The 20,073-nt window shown below is 34.1% G+C and overlaps 1 long non-coding RNA gene across 1 annotated transcript; it reads right to left on the reverse strand.

The window, feature by feature from the left end:
- Positions 1–4,341: 4,341 nt before the first annotated feature.
- LOC143047792 (uncharacterized) lies at positions 4,342–18,259 on the reverse strand. The gene is made up of 4 exons (XR_012969662.1): positions 18,148–18,259; positions 14,038–14,453; positions 9,682–9,850; positions 4,342–4,667 (listed from the first exon to the last, which is right to left on the reverse strand). It is a non-coding gene; the product is annotated as an uncharacterized LOC143047792 (long non-coding RNA).
- Between the last annotated feature and the right edge of the window lie 1,814 nt (positions 18,260–20,073).

The following is a 20,073-nucleotide window of genomic DNA, read 5'->3' on the forward strand; positions in this document are numbered from 1 at the left end:
AGAATTTTTATAGAGGAGGATCTGTTAAAAAAAATAAAAGGCAAAATCTCAATTCCTAACAGTAAATAGTACAATAGCATTATAGTTTAACTTTATTCATAACTAATATATAGGACAACGTGGTTAATTAAAAATTATATTAATTCAGGCCATTTTGTTTTTCCTCATAAAAAATATTACCAAATATTGACAAGTTCCGGGTTGAATCCGATACCAATACTGATTGTATGTTCCCCACGTAGGTTCCGGTTGTAGTTAGAAAATCAAGAACAGAAAGATTTTAATAGCAGAGAAAATTTGTCACCATATAATCAGCATGGCTTTATCAGATGACAGAAAATGAGTGCTTTCTATTGAATAAATATAAATTGAGGTTCAGTAAAAATATTGGAACAGCCATCACAATTTACATTACCATGTTTGAAATGGAGGCAAATTGTGCGTATGAATACAGAGGATTGAACCGTTGTCTTTGAAAGAAGCCCAACAAAATATTTTCTTTGTTGAGAGTGATTCACCTGCAAGAATACCACATTCATTGACAAGACAATACAGTTCATGGTTTGATAGCGTAATGTCTAACGTCACGCTTCTATCATACAGCAACATACTTTTCATTGGATCAAATGGTCCATATTCCTGACCTGACTGAATTTTTACTATGAATTTTTTGGTGCTTTTTGGGTCTGGTTTTGGACCCTCTCCTATACCTTTTACGGAGTAATGGAAGGTTCTAGTCATTCCGGGTTTCATATAAGGTTCTGTGTTTTTCATTATGATCTGTATAGTATATTCTTTATGGATAAGTTTACACATTTGTATGTGTTTCTTCCAGTGTTTAGCCTGACATTTTTTAGAACAATAAGTGGCTGCCCCACATTTAACACACTTTATAAGTAGAAGTGAGTTACGGTAACAGGAACAACAGGTTTGGATTATTTGAACTGCTTCCTTTGGGTGCTGGACGCCTTTATTATTGTTCCTTCTAATATTTCTGTTGGTGATAATTGGAGGCCTGGAGTATAGAGACCTTTCTTCTGCCATTTCGAAGACTTTACTTAGAACATCAAATACCGGTTGTAATTTCTTACCAATTATTTTTTCAGTGGAATTCATTACAAAAATATCTGGACCTGTGTGGTCTCTTATCGTATTACTATCAATAATGACTGAGGCTGAGTAGTTTGAACCAATGCGTATTCCACCACATTTGTTTTCAAAGATATCATTGCCTACAACAAATGCAGACGATCTTGATTTAATCATCATTCCCCAAAGCCAGTTGTCTACAATTCTATTCCCCGACACCTCATATGTTCCTCCATCTAAAGATATACCAGATAATCCATTTTGGAGAATAATGTTATCAGCAATAACAGCTTGTGATGCTTCTTTTGAACTCTTATCTGGAAAGGGCATTAAACTTCCACTCGAGTTTACCCCGCCACAAAATATACCTTCCTGACCATTCCCTTGGATATGATTTCTGTTTATTATCCCATTACCTCTTGGAGCGAGCATGATTCCATGGAACTGATTATCAATAATAACATTGTCTTCAACCTTCACCGTTCCACCATTTCTAGCCTCTACTCCAGTACTTCTCATATTTCTTATTGTACAATATCGTATTTCAAGATGAGCACCATCCCCATTAGCGAGGACACCACCTCCACCACATCTATCCAATACACAGTTTTGTACAATCAGCTTGCATCCAGAACCTACCATAAGTCCAGGATAACCCCCCTCACCTGTAGGAAAATTTGCCAAGCCAAGCGACTCTGTTGTTCTTGAACATTTCACAGGACGCTTTACACAACCAGATCCACCGTTACATCTAGGAAAATCGTCACATGCTTTATCGCCATTTGATATTTTACATTTGTAAAATGTAGCTGTTGCATTTGAATGAACTCCAATTTGTGCGCTACCTGATACAAATGACAGGTTTTCAAAATGAATATGTATATGCCTTTCACGTTTTAAGGCAATGCTAAAAGCAGAATCAGATGGTCTAGTTATATTAAGGCAATGATTTAAGTAAATTTCGACATTATCATTCATGCCTATAATTTGAACGCTTTTTGTTGTTATAACACGTTCCGTTAGTCTGTAGTATCCACTTTTCAACAAAAGAGTTGTATACGGACGTCGATGTATTGATGATATCTCTGAAGAGAGATCATTTTGGTTTTCTATAATCGTGTAGACAATAAGTGGATAATTAATTTTCATTTTATATTTTACTAAGACTTCCTCATTAAGATTAGCAGCAATGCATGCTGAGGCAAGACCTACTGTTTCAAATTCCGCAGGTAGTTCACCATTTTTCACTAAGTTTGCCATAGCATAAGCTTTCCAACAATAACCTTTCCAGTGGTAAGGATCTAACTCTGTACATTTTTCTGCATCTTTTAAAGCATTGTTATAATCATTTACTTTAAGATAGAGTAAACTTCGATTGGAAAACAACTTAAAGTCAACAGGTTCATCTGGAGACGATCGTATACCTTCAGTATAATACTGAATTGCATCACGGTATCTTTTTTTCTTAAAAGCATCGTTTCCTTTTTCCCTGAATATCTCTGGTTCATCCGGCGACATAGTCTCTCCCTCGTCTCTGGTGTTCAGCAAAACAGCAGACAAACAATCCTGAATTATGTTCCGGTCTCGTTCTAATAGGGGTATTTTGACCGTTGTAAATTCCGAACATTTTTCTTTTGGAATTTCAATAATAGTCATTATATGAAGAAGTTGCTCTTGGTCTGACAAGGCTTCATCGTGGCGTTGATAAACACTATGAAACACTGCGGAGGTGTGTATAAGATTGGCCATTTCTAAGTTTAAATGCAACGAACTATCGTTGTCTTTGTTTTTCAGGAAATGAACTATGTGACCCTTTAATATATTTGCATTCATAGCCAATTTACTCCACAAATAAAGTGATCCTCTTTCCGGACATTTACCAGTTTCAACACAAAGAGCTTTGTAAGGAGATAATGTTGAATTTAGGGCTTTGTTGACCATTCTTATTGCATGCTGTAAAATTATTTTTACATGACTGAAGTCTCGCAAACTGTCTCGTATTACTTCTTGTACTAGTCTGTGTACTGCTAGAGTATCTTCTCGATATTGTTGGAAAAGTGAAAATCTTGTTAAAATCTCCACTATCTGCTTTATTCCAAATGAATCTTGCAACAGCTCCCTCATTTCTTCATTTTTTACCTGAGGTGAACCATCATTGATAATTTCAATTGGTATATCATCAGGCGACAAAAATGATGTGATTTCCATGACAAGCACAGCAGACATACCTAATCCTTCTTCATCAGAAGCTTTCTGTATGTAATCAATGTTCAACTGCCATGTCGTTCTTACTGCTAGTCTTTCTTTTTGCGTGCTTTGAGAAGTTTTTATTTTCATTGCATTCAAAAGTTTCTGTCGTTGTTTTGTAAATTTATCCATATATTGCTCGAATGTACACCTTTTTGCCTTAATGTATGCACCAGCTTGTTCAAGTGCTAGAGGAAGCCCACCAAGTTCTTTATTGAGTTCCAGAATAATTTCGTTCTCATGCCCACTGTTTATCCCTGTTCTTGTTTTTAGAAACTCCAAACCCTGTTCCGGAGATAATACATCTAAATAAAGACAATCGTTTTGGTCAATTTGGAAAGATTCTTTTGCTTCCTTTGGCTCCCTCCTTGAAGTTATCAGTATATGTCCATACGCATTTCGTTTCCATGTACCTATCAATAATTCTTTCATATTAAAAGAGAGTTCTTCAACATCAGCATTGTCTATTATAAGTATCCATTGTGACTGTAATGAAGCTATCCATTTAAGGGTCCGTAAAAGTGTTTCTTTTGCGGTGTTTCCGGTGGTGTTTACATCTATTGCCAGATTTGATACCGATGTTTCTAATGTGTCGTTTGACTCCGCAGACATCCAAAACACACCACCTGGGTAAAAGTTTTGAAATTGCCAGGCATACTCTATAGCAACGGTAGTTTTGCCACATCCACCTAATCCACAAATCACCTGAGCATATTGAGAATCTTTGTTTTTCATAAAATTTACTTGTAACTCCGCCAACTCTCTGCTTCTACCTACAAAGCATTTCAAGCGATCTGGTGGATAAAAGTAAACTGTTCCTTCTGGCCTTACATGAGAATTATATTTAAGCTTTTCAATATCTTCTTTAATCCCAATAATACTTTTTTCAATTTCAACCAGACCTTTCTCGGTATTTTTTTGCGATTCTGACAAATAAGCAATGTTTGTAACTGTTTCTTTGCTAGAAATATTCAACTCTCCAACTTGTTCTACAGCCTTTTTCAAAACGTTTTTCGTACTCTCAATCTTTTTTTCATTACTTAACTGTCTGTTTTCAAGACTTATGTTTTTATCCCTTAGACCTGCAATATCCTTACTGGATTCCTCAATAGCATTGTGAAATATCTCATGTTTACTTTCAATTTGCAAAATGCGATCAATGGAAGAGCTTAGCCCATTTTGAATGCTTGATAATTCATTTTCAACTTTTCTAAAGCTTTCATCTGCTTCGTTTGTAACTTTCAGTGCATACTTGGCAAGAGAGGTGGTCTGTTTTGTTACCTCTTCCAGCAAATCCAGGCCTATGGTTTTCCCTTGTAGAAACAGAATACCTGAGTGAAAGAAAAAGATTGATACATTTATCATAAATATTAACATGATTATTATTCACACTATTTATATACTGGCAAAACAATATTACCTAAATGTTGTCCTCGTAAAACGAAATGTTTGTGTTTATCCAAAGTCACATACCTCAGTCTTGTTAGGTGCAGTTGAATCCCAAAACATGGCAACAATACATATTTTAGTACAGATATTTATACAATCGTACACTTTTGGTTTTCCCGTTTGAATGGTTTTACAATAGTTATTTTGGGGCCTTTTATAGCTTTTTGTTCGGTGTGAACAAAAGCTCCGTGTTTGAAGGCCGTACATTGACCTATGATGGTTTACTTTTATAAATTGTTATTTAAATGGAGAGTTGTCTCACACCACATCTTCCTATATCTACTTATTGAATATATTGAAATTGTCAAAAAGCGTTGAAGTAGTTATCAAAGGTACCAGGATTATAATTTAGTACGCCAGACGCGCGTTTCGTCTACATAAGACTCATCAGTGACGCTCATATCAAAATATTTTTAAAATGTTCATATTTAACTTTATGCCCAGATGGAATCGTCACAACACTTTTTCATTTTATGAATAAAAAACATCATCCGCAAAGAACATTAGCTAATATGTGAACTATTTTTCAAACTTTAAGGTAGTCAGTGACCCATATTCACATATTTTTGCAGTGAACGTTATTTATAGCATAATATAACAACTGTTAAATGTTGAAAAGTTAGAAAGGGGAATAAAAAACACAAGTCAAACATGACCAAAAGAAAAAACACATAAAGACATAACTCTTTTGTACACACTCTTATAAAGGAAAGCTTAGTATTGAACCCTAAAAACACCAGAAAAAAAGATTATCTCATATGTTAAGGAAGCAATATCGTTGATGGTGGCCGCGGTCGAGCGACTCATGCCAAGTGAAAATATTGCTGTGTTTTTAAACGGCCTTGACGAGGAAACAGAGACGATAATGCGGTTTCTACAAACAACGTATCCCTGATCATTTGTGACGTTCATGTTCCCGCATAAAAGTCTTTACTTTTATATTGATGACTTTAATGTTATTCATGTCCAGTATTTAAAGTATTGCCTTTTAGTTATTCTAAAGCATACATTAAGAAATAATGAAGACTCTAGAAAGAGAAATTCCATGTCAATTCATTCCGGAATTAAAAATCTAGGTTTCCATTAGTTTACAGTTCACTTGCAAGTGAATAATTTGACCTCATTTATACCGTATGCATATTAACTTCTGTATTACTCCGTAGCTAGAGATGGGTTACGAATGAACTTGGAGCATTCACCTGTTACGTGAAAAAGAATGTCAACTTTGAAGGTGAAACAAAGATAAACTGATTCGATCTACAAAAACCTCTTTCTCATACAAATAAAAACAATGGTTAACATGTTTGTTAAACCTGTAATATGAAACCAAACAGACTTTGAATAATTCGATTGCACGAGTTGGCTATCTATTAATATATTCATTTATGTTTATATCTGACTAGAACACACCCGTATATCGCGGGTCCGTGACTGAATTAAAGTATATTACTATGCGCAAGCCTTATTTTAGTATTAGTATTGTCATCTGATGAAGTCATGCTGATTATAAGATGCACAGTTTTCTCATCTTTCAAATCTTTCTGTTTGAACCCGTCGAACTGGAACTTATCAATTATTGATAATAATAATTATTTGGAAAACAAAAGGTCCTGGAATGGAGTATTTTTTAATCAACAGCATTGTCCTATATTAGTTATAAATATTGAATTCTTTGATTCGCTGTTTTACGTCATGCCCGTTAACAAATTGAAAACTGTACCTATACGCCTTATTTTAGTCCAGATTTTTAGTATTCGTATTGTTATCTTAGAAAGTCTAACTGATTAAAATACTACAATAGGTAACAATTTGACAATTAAGTAGTGTCAACCCTGTGATTATTACCCGTGTAATACTATATAGCATATTAATCCTGAATACACCGTTGAGTGGTGCGCCTGTCAGATGCGGAACGTACAGATTAGGTAATCGGTAACAGGTGAATATACTATTGGTATCGATATCGGACTCGACCCGGAACTTCTTAATTATTGGCAATATTAATTACTTGGAAAACAAAAGGGCCTGGAGTGGTGTAATTTTTAATCTACACCTTTGTACTATATTAGTTATATATAAAGTTGAATTCTTTGATTCGTCGTTTTTACGTGATGACGGCTGACAAATTGGACCTCGTAATTTTAGTATTATAGATTATTTGACCGTTGGTAGTGCTTAATAAAACGGCTTCTTTACTTAAACAACCACGAAGTGCGAATATATAATATCGAATCCATGCATCTTTAAGTATGCACTGAAGACTTTTTGTAAGTTTAAAATACGTTGTAGTAAGTTATAAAGGTATCAGACCGCCAATTCAAATGTCTGTATCTATTCAACCAAATTTTGCAATTTCCACAGCTTTCTTTGAAATGTTACCTTTAGTTTAACTTCTTCGAAACCAGGTATATCCTGAATTGTACATCAAGCACCTACATACACATTTTCAACCAAAGTTTAACGTCTGTTAAGTAAGAACTGCCTTTCGAAAGACAAGTACTACTAAAAATGACCACTTGTTTTCTGGAAATCTTAAATTAGTATACAATGGAGCGCATTTGTCCTCAATTAATAATGCAAACTCATAGAAAAGTAGCTTTTGGCTCAAAATGGTCTAAATATATATTCTTCTTTCACAAAAATTTTCCTTTTTGCAAATTTGTTGGTGAGTATAAGTAATCAATGACATTAAAAGCCTGACACCTTTGATAATCATGATTTTTAAACCTAAAGCTCTTTTAAAGGGCATACGATATAGTTTTGATCCCACAATGAAATTTTAATGAAAAATTACAAACAGGTTACTTTTTTAACTGATTGAATCAAATATTTAATAAAAATATACCTTCCTGTGCTACTTTTTGAGTAAAATGAGGTCGAAATTGCAGATATTTGCTTAAAATTCGGATTTGTGGACGTATTTTTCCTTCTGTCAGTATTCACCTCAAAAGCTTACAAAACCTTTAAACACACTTATTAAGAAGGGATATAGTTACGATACTGTTGCCAGGTCATTAAAGATTGCATATTTTGGCTTTAATATTGATTCACTTATAAGGTCTTTGCATCGGAACTAAACACATTTATTTAAAAAACAGTTGTTGGCATGACACGGGTTATGTTCTTCTCATATATTTTATGATAGTATGATACTAAACCCCTAACGGGAGGGATTGTGCCTAATATTCATATGATGAAGACAATCTTTCAATCAGTTTAATTGAGGTCTGGAGCTGGCATGTCAGTTAACTGCTACAAATGTAGTAGTCTGTTGTTATTTAAGTATTATTGTCATTTTATTTATTTTCTTTTGTTACATCTTCTGACATCGGACTCGGACTTCTCTTAAACTGAATTTTAATGTGCGTATTGTTATGCGTTTACTTTTCTACATTGGCTAGAGGTATAGGAGGAATGTTGAGATCTCATAAACATGTTTAACCCCGTCGCAATTTTGCGCCTGTCTCAAGTCAGGAGCCTCTGGCCTTTGTAAGTCTTGTATGATTTTTAATTTTAGTTTCTTGTGCATAATTCGGAGTTTAGTATGATGCGATTATCACTGTACTAGTAAACATACTTTTTAAGGAGCCAGCTGAAGGACGCCTAGGGGTGCGGGAGTTTCTCGCTACATTGAAAACCCATTGTTGGCCTTCGGCTGTTGTCTGTCCTATGGTCGAGTTTTTGTTGCTTTCACACATTCCCCATTTCCTTTCTCAATTTTATAACTTTTTTTGTTTTAAAAGATAAAAACAAGCCGTGTTTTTGTTATATCATTTGTGATTATTTATGGATTTCTGAAATTTGGTTTCAGGTTTTATAAAAGTCAGCTATATCATGTGATACATTTTCAGAATTCATAACTCAACAACTTCCTACTTACCGAACACTTACATATTTTTACACTGTTAAATTTATCCATATTTGGGCGGGGTATTATCCGTGAGAAGTATAGCTCACAGTTTCACTTGATTTTTCATGTTTAAATTTAAAATATATGGTAGACCAGAGTGTGCCTAGAATTACATTAAGTTGTAATCAAATGATTGTGTGCCGAAAATACGTGTCGTTTGAAAGTTTTGGAAACAAATGTAATACCCTTAATCTCACTATTATACGTTATGAGTTATCAAAAATATTTTTTAATAATAAAATATCATAAATGCAATAATAGAAAAAAAAAGATAGGAAAGATTTTAATGCATAACCGTAAAATCCCCAACGGCGGAATTTATAAGCTCATAATCTGGTACATCAATGGCATTCATCCAAAATTGCAAATAGAGTTAGGAACAGTGAGTTGATTTTTTTACATTCAAAACTCGATTACAGAAATGGAATCAGACTTATTATTTTTATTAAGACAATTGAAACCTTGGTTTTACAAAAATCATTATTTTTTTATCGTATATTTGCAATAAGTCACGACCGATTCTCAATCACAAACTATATATACTTGCCTGTCCCAAGTCAGGAGCCTGAAGTTCAGTGGTTGTCGTTTGTTTATGTGTTGCATATTTGTTTTTCGTTCATTTTTTAATATATAAATAAGTCCGTTAGTTTTCTCGTTTGAATTGTTTTATCTTGTCATTTCGGGGCCTTTTATGGCTGACTATGAGGTATGGGCTTTGCTCATTGATGAAGGCCGTACGGTGACCTATTGTTGTTAATTTCTGTGTCATTTTGATCTCTTGTGGACAGTTGTCTTATTGGCATTCATACCACATCGTCTTTTATATATATATTAATGCTATATTGTAATAACCCATCGAGAAGCAACAATCTTCCAACATCAGTGTAGATATTTAATTAACGAACTCACAGTCTTCTTGTTACAGGACTATCTGTGTTAAGAAAAATACAATTAAAACAAAGTTATTCTTTTTTATGATTGCTTACCGTTGGATTCCCAGAGAGTTAAGTCTCCCAAAATCCTGTTTTCATCTGTAGTTGTCAACTTCAAGTTCCTAATAAGTTGGTTCATCAGTTGAAATGAAGAAAGGTATTTGTTTGCATCCCATACAGAAAAGTCACAATGAGCCCAGGGATTCCTTATATCCGAGCGAATCTAAAGTAAAACAAAACGATACCTACATATACAAATAAAAATGGGTTTAAATTTATATTATTTAAAACAATTGACATAAATTTAAATTCATTTTATTTGACGAAACAGTAGTTATAGTTCTATATTACCATTGTGCTACTGTTTTTAAGTATAGTGTCTGTTTTCTCTCTTTATCATCATTAATTTGTTTAAGTTTTTCGTCAAAATCTTAATAACTCAGGAATTTATAAGAATGATATCCTAAAACTACACGGAGGCGCACTTCAGTAAGATAAATCCACTTAGTCAATTCGCTTTGGTTAGAAATTGTTGTATGCAAAAATGTACGAGTTAAATCACAACTACGGTCCCATAAAAAGCTATTTTTGTAATCGTCAGATCGTTCTTGTAACATTTACTGTCCATGCTTCAATTACGCTCAAAAATGCTTCATATGGTTGTCTGTAGTTGTTGTTATTGTTGTTTTTATATTGTTTGTATGTTTTCGGAGAATTCCTTGATTGATATTGTCTGTTGTACTGCTCTTTCCTTCAGGCATTTTCTGTTATCCATTTTTATGTATATTTCGAAAAGCTTAAGCCTCGGTCACACCTTACCGGATAGGACGAACGGACGCCTAACGGATGAAAATAAAAGTTGTTCGTTGACAACATTGTTATCCGTTGGAGTCCGTTGATGTAGTAACCGAATAAAACGGACGTGTAACGGATGCCTAACGGACACACACCGGATATGCAACGTACGAGAAACTGAAACGTACCGGACAGAACGGATGTCGAACGTACATCCAACGGACGAGTACCGCATAAACGGACACCTAACGGAAGCGTACCGGATAAAACGGATGAACAAAATATACGGAAAAATTAAAGGCGACAATAATAATACATAAACATCGAATAAATATTCAAAATGTTTAGGTGTAACTGGTTTTGGTTTATTCTTCAAAATACCGCAAAAGGTCAGTGTCTGACCTGAATAAGAGCTACTTGTTTGTGAAGAATCGCCCTTACTCTAAGGTCGATTATGAATAATAAGAATTCATGAACCTTAAGAAATTTGACATATAGTGGGGCGGCTTAGTACCGAAATTTGACACAATCATGCAAATGGTGATACAAGCATAGGATTTGGCAAAGACATTCTTTAGGATGTACTTTATCATATTAGAGGGGTAGCCAACATGTTTTTGATTTTTTTTCACGGCGGCCATCTTGAATTAAAAATTTACATAATTTTGGTCCATAGTGGAGATTAAAAAACTATCCTAACCGTGACCAACGTGAAATAGGTCATCACAACTATTTGAAATACAATCAAATGACATGAAAATATGTCAAACAGACAGCAATTGTAAAAACAATACACCACCTCCGGTAAGGGTCATAAAAGTTCATACACCGGAGTGAAATAATAGTGGTAATGATATTCGATAAAAATGTCTATTTGATGTATCGGTAATTATGTAAGACATGCTGGAGGATTGAACAATGTAATAATCTACCGTATTTTTCGATGTATTCCAATTAAACAGCTAAATGCACACAATGTCGTACAGGTCAGGTTTGAAACACTTACATCTATCAGAACAAGTTTACTTGTAGCCACATTTGTGTAACTCCTGGCAAGATGCAGCGATTGCTCCTAATTGTGTAAAATGAGTAGTCCATAACCCATCTGCGTTCTTCTTGACCAATTCCCAGTCACTAGGATTAGGTGGTTGTTATTCATGTGTGACTGGCTGTCCACATACATGACCACTCGTTTCGTTTGGTCAATCGGTACAGATCTAGTGGGTGGAATTGTGTCATAATGTCTTTGTTTACGTGTACAGAATTCAAGTCTGGATTCGTTGATATCAAATGTTGAAACCACGATTGCCAAGCCGATTTCTTCTCCTTTCCATGAAAGCCGGAGACCGTGTCACATCCAGTGAAAGCATAAAAAATGGCAAAGCTACTGATTTAGAACCAAGAGCATGTTAAATTCTATGAATCGGAAGCCATCGCAGGTCTTTTCCTTTTCCAAACGCAACCCAAAGTTTTTTTTACTTGAAGTGTTTTGAAAAGAGACACCGCAAAAGCTACTACATCAGTGTCTGAGCTGATTATCAGTGAAGACATACACCCCTTTTCAGCCCCACTTTTGATATGAACAAATATCCTTGTGTCTGCTTCTTCGTGATTACATGGACTGCGATCATCATGGTCATCATCATAATGTGTCATAACGTTTTCGCCTTTTGCCACAAGAATCATTTTGTCAGATTGAATCGAGAAAATTTTGTTGGCAAGGAAATGAAACAATTCCGTCTTCTTTTCATCCACTCGAAAGAAGCTTGACAACCTTTATGGGTCTTACTGGTGCCAAAAACTTTTCGCCTGGATCCAGCACCCCTCGCTTTACATATTTGTTCTTTTAGACTGTTTTCTATGAAAATATCATAGATAATGTCTACTCTTTCTTGAATGTTTTGAAGTAAGGTGGATAATGTATGGCAAAATCACATCTTTTGCGTAATCACCAAAAGTGTATGTTCCACACGGTGAATTGGCCATAGCTGCACCAACAACTACTATCTTGTCTGTCTGAGGTTCTTCTCTTGGCAAATCTGCCTTTCAATACCATCTCCATGGTTTAATCGCCGAATATCTAGAGGGATAAGGAGGGCATTTAATTCATGAAAAAGAGGGATAGTTTTGCCCCAACATTGTATATCCTTCATCTGACGATTTCAGTAGGTCTGTTGTGACCTCCTGACACAAACAATATTTTGTCCATATAGTTTCCCAACTATCTGCTGAGGAAGCTGATAAGCGAATACTTTTTGCCATTTCAAAAATAAAATAACTATTATATAAATAAACAAAAGTAACCAGAACAATAACGCAAATAATATCTGGGTAATAGATAAATGCAACAGAATTAGTCAGTGGGTTACAAACTTAAACCGAGTGAAACACATCAACTATAAGAGAAGTGGACAAATTGTGTGTCCGTAACATGAATGGATTAACGCAACAAAAAGTAACATCACAGGTAATTTTCTAGAAATTCAAGACTAGTTTTCTTATTATGTTATTTGATGTATTTACATGTAACAACAATATTATTATAGAATTGCGTTAGTAGTAGGGATAGAATTCCTTCAAATCTATATCCGATCAGAATTACAAATAAAACTTCGTAACTAAATACATGAACGTTGGATAGACAAATACAGAGACACGTCTGATAACAATTCACACTCAGTAAAACAGTTAAATCGGATAACTCTGTGACCTCTAGCGGCCTATAGGCTATCGAACTTAATGTAGCAATCAACCATATGTCGGCTCTCGGCGGAATATAGCGACTGACATTATTAGGGTTATAAAACAGTCATATTCATGATATTCCTAAAAAACCAGGATTGAGTAATCATCCGATATTTGCACGGAAGTGATGTTTTATTTTTATTTATAATGATTTACTCCATCTTGTAACATTTTGGATACAAAACAAGCAAAAGGGTTCATACATTTGATGTTTTTCCCTGAAAAGACGTCATTTTGAAAATCCAAGATGGCCGCCATGATCGGGTGGATTTTTTTCGTGGCTACCCCCCTATTATGATTACATACACCTAAAGGCATGTTCTCACAAAGTTTCATGCTTGTATCACAATTTGCATGATTTTTATGGTAAGCTGCTTCACTAATACCAATAATTGGCATTTCTGACGCGAAATTTTCAATTGGCATCCGTTGGACGTCCGGTAGAAGTCCGTTGGTGAATTCATCTTCCAGACCTCCAAAGACGTATAACGGACAAGTAACGGATACAAAACGGAAACGAAACGGACGAGTACCGTACAAAACGGATAAGTCTGGTTAGCTTTTGAGGTGTGCCAATCAGTTTTTCTGAAAGATTTTCTGATAAAATTTATCAAACAAAAAAGTCGAGATGTATTATTTACAAGTGACAGGTTTAGCTAGCTTTAAACAGGTTTAGTCCACAATTTTCTATGAAAATGCCTGTACCATTTGAGGTATACGACAGTTGGTTTGATGTGTTTGAGCTTTTTATTGTGCCATTTACGTAGGGACTTTCCGTTTTGAATTTTCCTCTGAGTTCGGTATTTTGTTAGTATGTTTTTTTTTGTACATAAATAATAATCGTTTTATTACTATCATAATTATACCAACCGTCTCTGCAACTATTTTAACAATAGTTGGGAATGTGTCTATGTTGATCAGAAGTCCAAGTAGTGCAGACGAGTCACATGTGTGATCGAAACCAGTATAATGGGCCATATGAGGAAGCAAAAATAATTTGGAAAAGTCAACTTCATTCTGTACTTTGTAATTATAAGAGGACAACTTTCTCTGCTTACTGTTATTGTTTATTGCCTCATAATTTAAGTATCTGTTCGTCGGATTATATTTCTTCAAATAATTTTTATCGTTTTGGCTGTCTATATTGTATTGTTGCCTCATTGAAAGATACAAGCTGTTTATAACAGGTGCAACATACTGCCTTAATGTGGGAGCTACAATTGTATGAAGACAAATGCCTACGACCAACCATCTCTTCTTTTCATCATCTAGATCAGGTTTTGTAACTGCAAATCATTATTATACACATTATATCATTTATCTTAAAATAAATTTGAAAACTTAATTTTGCATCAAAAATATTTTTGGCCGGTTTATGATGTTTAACTTTAACATGATGTTTATATGAAGTTTTGGACTTTTAATTTGTTTAATTCTCGAGTTTCGCTGAAAACATCAATCATCATAACGTTAAAGAGATATCACGCATTAAATTGGTACTGTTAATATTATCGATGATCCATCTTAAAACATCTATATTTCTTTTGTTTAAAAAATGATCGAATACTTCGAAAAACTAAGGATTTTCTTATCCCAGGCATAGATTACCTTAGACGTATTTGGCACAACTTTTTGGAATTTTGGATTTTAAATGCTCTTCAACTTTGTTCTTGTTTGGCTTTATAAATATTTCGATATGAGCGTCACTGATGAGTCTTATGTAGACGAAACGCGCGTCTGGCGTACTAAATTATAATCCTGGTACCTTTGATAACTATTTACACCACTGGGTCGATGCCACTGCTGGTGGACGTTTCGTCCCCGAGGATATCACCAGCCCAGTAGTCAACACTTCGGTGTTGACATGAATATCATTAATGTGGTCATTTTTATAAATTTCCGGTTTATAAAACTTTGAATTTTTCGAAAAACTAAGGATTTTCTTATCCCAGGTATAGATTACCTTAGACGTATTTGGCACAACTTTTTGGAATTTTGGATTTTAGATGCTCTTCAACTTTGTTCTTGTTTGGCTTTATAAATATTTCGATATGAGCGTCACTGATGAGTCTTATGTAGACGAAACGCGCGTCTGGCGTACTAAATTATAATCCTGGTACCTTTGATAACTATTTACACCACTGGGTCGATGCCACTGCTGGTGGACGTTTCGTCCCAGAGGGTATCACCAGCCCAGTAGTCAACACTTCGGTGTTGACATGAATATCAATAATGTGGTCATTTTTATAAATTTCCGGTTTATAAAACTTTGAATTTTTCGAAAAACTAAGGATTTTCTTATCCCAGGCATAGATTACCTTAGACGTATTTGGCACAACTTTTTGGAATTTTGGATTTTAAATGCTCTTCAACTTTGTTCTTGTTTGGCTTTATAAATATTTCGATATGAGCGTCACTGATGAGTCTTATGTAGACGAAACGCGCGTCTGGCGTACTAAATTATAATCCTGGTACATTTGATAAGTATACATTAAATACTTTAACTTGTTATCTTATTAGCATATTGAAGGAAGACACATTTATCCAAGATCAATTTCAAGTAGACTTTTCTGCGTACTGCAACTTATATAATTAAAAATTAAACATAGACAAAAAAAAGTATCTGAATTGTTCGTCTTGGATAATGAAATGTGCTGCCTGCTAGTTACATTGACAGCACTAAAAATTAAGTGGTGATTATTAGTACAGCTGTAAACATACATGCTTTATTGATGATACACACTTTTAACTGTTCCGCAAATTCTGTGGTGACATTTATTCTTTACAAATTGAATAGTTTACGTTGAAATGTATTACTTCCTTAACATCTTAAGTTTGTATTACTTCCTTAACATCTTGTTCAGAGAAATGTATATAAACAATGTGTGTAAGCTTTTTCAACACATATTTGTAATTTAAAAACATTGGCATTTGAATACAATCTATGTTAGATAGTTTGTGTTCTGTGTTTTGTCTTTTTGTCGTTTTTTCGTTTGTAACCGATGCGTTGTTCCTTTATCGAGTTGAATGTCCCTGTGGTATCATTTGCATCTCTTTTATCAATTTTTGAAGAGGCTGACGATCAAACAAGGATCAATGTTCGCTAACAATCAGGCGTTCGTGATATCTTTAGCTAGAGTTTTGCTAACAAAAATTTGATTATGAATGGCGGATTGGACTTGATTTGGAAGTTATCAAAACATTCTCTCAAGTCACTGGTTCGAATGAGCATACATAAATATTTAATAAAAGACACACATATTATCATCTTGTAATAAATACCATTGGTAACGCTTAACAAAAGTACATATAAAATGGTTAATTGTTTTAAAAAATTACAACAAATCATTTGTGTTCTAAGAACTTTTCTGGAGTTAGTAAATTTAATCGGGAACAATTAAAGTCATAGATTTGAAAGCCGAAACAAGTGCAGAGCTTAATGGCAAAATATATTGTTTTGACGTCGAGTTTCCGTAAAATCGTCAAACAAATCGGTATTTTCTAAATACAATATCAACAGACTTGTTTCTTTTGATTGGCCGCTCACATAACATTTATTATTCGCATACTAGAACGGCGACATATTGATGTGATTATGTTGAGTGTCATGCTCCACTGCTCTTATTAATCAATTGTGTTTAAGAATTGAATGGTTCGTTTTGTAATTTCATTGGGCAGTAAAAGCGTTGACCGAAGTACATTTTGTATGGAGCGCTTCCGCGATTCGTCTTAAAATGTGCGCACGGCCAACGCTTTCACAACCCTAAGCAATTACTAAAAGAAGCATTCAATACTTATAATTACATTTTTTTTAGCTAGGATCATGAAAACATAATTTTTATCGAGTTTTTATTTGATTTACATGTGCACTAAATTGTGGGACCTCGTGTCATCACGAATGATAAATTTTATTGTTTAATGAAATTGGTTAAGGAATAACGCGAGATTGCAGTGTAGCCAATCAGAATGCCGTATTATAATGAAACATACATCTAATGTAATTGTATCGATATACGGGTAATATATGTGTGTGTGTGTTGAACAACTTGATGCATATTTTGTTATATGCCCACAATCCTTTGAATTCATGAAAAATACAAACACATAGAACAATATATTTTCACATTAAATAGGCATTATTCCAAATTTACGTCCATTAATTACGTCTCAATAGAAGATTTCTCGCGGAAATGTCCATGTGTTAAACGGGATAGACCAAAACGAATTTTAGGTGTGTGTTGTCATTAACATCCTGGTTCGATAATATATATATATATAAAAACTATATTTTATTGGTTTTCAGAAAAGTGACTTTATCAGAAAAAAAAATATTTGTCGCAGACAACGGAAAATATTATACATTATCTTGACATGACATATGAAAACCCCTTAAGCATAATGGTGTATGGAATGTCCATGGAATTGTACAAACCGATACAGGTGATATACGTAGAATAATAATTGTGGACACAGCAATTAGATCAGATTTAAGAATCTCATGAGCCCGTAGTAAAGTAAAAAAACTGTAAAAAGCATTATTTAATAAAATTTGCTCAAATTTGCTCGATTAACCTTGAAGTGAAGACTAATAAAAATTTGCGTGTATAGAGTGAACCCCCTAAATAAAATAATACTGTGTTCTTGACGTCTTCCAACCGCGATGATCGATAGAAATGATATTTTCCTATATAGTATGTTAATAAGCTGTACTGCTTTTGGAAGGAAAGTATTATTATATACCTATATTTTCTGCGTGTTAAAGAGCTGTGATTTAAGTTGAACCTTTTGACTTACAACATTCAAAATGTATCCAGGCATGTTTTCTGCCTCAAAGTTGACTTGTATAAAAGTTAATTGTTCTTGATGAAAATGTTTTAAGACAAGCAACTAATAGTCGCCAGTGATTGAACTGAAAAATATACTGCGAAAGAGATGAGAATACAACAATAAGACCGCATGCACATTTTATCATAATATTACCTTGTTTAGACGAACTAGGAATCTGTACAATATGGGCTGTCAGTTCAGGCGGGATATTGTCTTTAAACTGTATGTATGCCATTTCGTTGGTTTTACGTAACTATTTCATTCTAAAAATAAAGATTAAGGAAGCATTTACACTGCATATATACGTGTAGGAAGTGTTAGCCTGTCTAAAGTGTAAGTCCTAATATATATCACCATTTGTATCTTACAATTTGTTAGAGTGAACTGACTTTTCACCCTTTTTTCCCTTTTATTCTTGAAAAAATCGTTAACGCTGCTCCTTAAATAAAATAATTTTGAAAGTTCTCGTTCTTTCAGATTTTTCAGGATTGTCGGGTTTTTTTCTCTGCGTAGTTAATCATACTATATCGCCATATGTTCGTTTTACATTTTTGCCCCAAGTTAATAAACGTCAAAATATTATTAAAGATTGTAGTATTTTGACACTTTGTACTCGCTAATGCGCTGAGACAGTATTATCAAATGTTTATTTTAGTCATAATGTGAAGGTTATATCAATAAGACCACATGCACATTTTATCATAATATTACCTTGTTTAGACGAACTAGGAATATGTACAACATCGGCTGTCAGTTCAGGCCGGATATTGTCTTTCAACTGTATGTATGCCATTTCGTTGGTTTTACATAACTATTTCATTCTAAAAATAAAGATTAAGGAAGCATTTACAATGCATATATACGTGTAGGAAGTGTTAGCCTGTCTAAAGTGTAAGTCCTAATATATATCACCATTTGTATCTTACAATTTGTTAGAGTGAACTGACTTTTCACCCTTTTTTCCCTTTTCTTCTGGAAAAAAATCGTTAACGCTGCTCCTTTGAAAAAATAATTTTGAAAGTTCTCGTTCTTTCATATTTTGTAGGATTGTTGGGTTTTTTTCCTCTGCGAAGTTTATCATACTTTATCGCCATATGTTCGTTTTAAATTTTTGTTTCAAGTTTTTAAACTTTAAAATATTATTAAAGATTGTAGTATTTTGACAATTTGTACTCGCTAATGCGCTGAGACAGTATGTTCAAATGTTTGATTTAGTCATAATGTGAAGGTTATATCACAATACCGATATTTTTTTTTTACATATCATTTTAGGAGAAATTAAAATCAAACAGTTTTAGCTTTAATGAAGCATAATGAAAGACGGACCCATTTGTTCCTCTTAACCAAACATATTGTTTATTAAGTCACAACTTCAAATGTGATTATACACAATGATAGTCGTAAATTTTCTCAAAGTTTTCTTAACGTTTCTCGCGAATGTGATGCATACCTAACGGTTTTTGTATAAATGACGACAAGTCACTAATAGAGACATCATGCAGAGCAGTTGTACGTCGAGGAGTAGAGTTGAAATATTCATCACATTCACCGAGCTGCAGAAAGGACTAGATAGAATGCCTATACCATCAATTTTGTCAACGCAACCATATGGTGTCGCAGTTCCCAATTGTCGAATCCAGTAGTCCTCTTGTTGTCTACGGAGAGGCGTTGCAACATAAGGATTGTTAGGCCTGTGGTATATTTATATTTTTTCGATAATGCGAACTGTCCTAGAAACGATGGAATGATAAGGCAAATTATAATGCTTGTAAAGAATGTCACTTGCACTGAGATTGATGTCTGATCTATGGCCGCACATACGCTTGTTGCGCCTTCCTTTCGTTTCACCGACCGCACACGAAATGCTGATATACATTATCAGTTCATGCATTGATAACTATTTCAGTTTGTATATATCGCATAAATCAAATATGATAAATTCAGACAAATCGGTGAACATGAATTTGACAGCGTGTGCCCCTTTAAGTGAATAATCAGTCAAACATCCGTATTCAAATGAATCACCAATCATAACTTGGTAATTTCGAATGATCCATTTATTTAGTTCTTTTTTAAACC

The sequence above is a fragment of the Mytilus galloprovincialis genome, chromosome 10 (genome assembly GCF_965363235.1).
Source record: "Mytilus galloprovincialis chromosome 10, xbMytGall1.hap1.1, whole genome shotgun sequence".
NCBI classification, from domain to species: Eukaryota; Metazoa; Mollusca; class Bivalvia; order Mytilida; family Mytilidae; genus Mytilus; species Mytilus galloprovincialis.